Raw genomic sequence first — 1,669 nt, forward strand, 5'->3', positions numbered from 1 at the left:
GTGCGGGGGGTGCGGGGGGTGCCGCGGGGCCGGTGCCCCTGCCTGTGCCTGCCCGCCTCTGGGACAGGGCAGCTCCGGCCCGGGGACCTGCAGGCACTGTGGGGGGTATTTGGGCTTATTCCAGGTTTAAAACAAAAATAATAATAATTTAAAAACCCCATAAAAACAAACAAACAAACAAAAAAAGGAGAACCACTCTTTCTCCCACTTTTAATCCGAGATAATAATCCACCGAGGAAATATTAAGCCTTCAGACCAATTACCCCAGAGGCTGCCTTTGTGAATTCAGAGCAGATCCTGCTTGTTTCCTCACGGCGCCAAGCCAGGAAATCAGAGATTGATGAACCGCTTGACGGGCCTGCTAATGAAATTAGCAGCAGCTCCATGATTTTTTCAGTGAGCAGGACGGGCAGATGTCGGAGAGAAGCACCCGGTGGCCCAGCTGCGTTTAGGGGCTGCTTAAATTCCCGGCAGAGCAGCCACAGGGCACAGCAGATACAGCTCTGGCTGCTGCCCGTTTATTTTCCAGGCATGGGTACATGCCGTGCCCCCGTCCGGCTCTCCTGGGGATGGGGAGCAGGGGGCTGCCAAAGGCATCCAGGAGGAGAAGCTGACGGTGCCCGCTGCAGGGGTCTACTCAGTGCCCTTGCCTGGGCACCACAACACATTAAACTGCTTTGTTTAACAATATATTATCAGTTGTGTCTTTCTTTTAGATCTCTCCCATTTAAAAAAAAACCAGTCCCTTATACAACAGAAGCTTTCTCAGCTCTGTGTTGTGGGTGGGAGACATCAAATATGGAGCAAATATATTGACCTCCAGAGAAGTCAGACAACGTGTGTGCCTCACGGGACAGCCGCCCCTTCCAGTGCCGTTAAACTGGGGAAGCCCCTTGACTTCTGCAGATGTTTTTTTTCAAATCTGCTGATACCAAAGGGTGCATCTTCAGACCTTGCCTGCCTCTACCAGAGCTGCAGGAAAAGGGCTGGGATTCTTGGGTGAATCAACCATACATGTGTGATGTGGTACTGGGTTTCCCTCCTCTCTGAGCACTGCTTCTAGGAATGAAACAATCATTGCTGGATGATACCCAGAAAAATCTCTCTGATCAGCCTCCAGGAAATGTAAGAACCCATTTCACAGCTGGGGGAATTGGAGGGAGCTTGACATGACACAACAGTGATAACTCCTGCCACCTGGCTGCCTGCTTTTTGTTTTTCTTAAGATGGGCATGAAGAGGCCATTTTGGTGTCTGTGAGCAAGCCCCAAAACAACCTCCTCAGGCTGTGGACAGCAGGGCTGGAGGCTGCAGCACAGGAGACCATCTGGCTTTGCCCCTTCTCCAGACCTCAGTTAGGTCAGTAAACTGCAAGCAGGGTTGATGTGAGTTTGGACCACTGGATTTTGGGATTGCAGAGTGGGCCTGGCTTTGAGCCCAGGGTCTGGCAGGAAGCCTCCAAGTCTTGCAGCACAGCAGCTCACCCTGGTGAGAAGATCTGTTGTGGTACATGCAGTGCCAGGGGGAAAGGTGTGAAACACAAAGGCTGTGGGGATGGTTGTCTCAGGGCTCACTGGGATCCCTGGTGACTGTGGTTCTGGCATGTGGCATGGCAGGGGCATCGGTACAGATGCTCTTGGTGCTGCTGAACTCGTTGATGGTCTTCTCCA

The sequence above is a fragment of the Athene cunicularia genome (genome assembly GCF_003259725.1).
Source record: "Athene cunicularia isolate RWA chromosome 4 unlocalized genomic scaffold, athCun1 chr4_part3, whole genome shotgun sequence".
NCBI classification, from domain to species: Eukaryota; Metazoa; Chordata; class Aves; order Strigiformes; family Strigidae; genus Athene; species Athene cunicularia.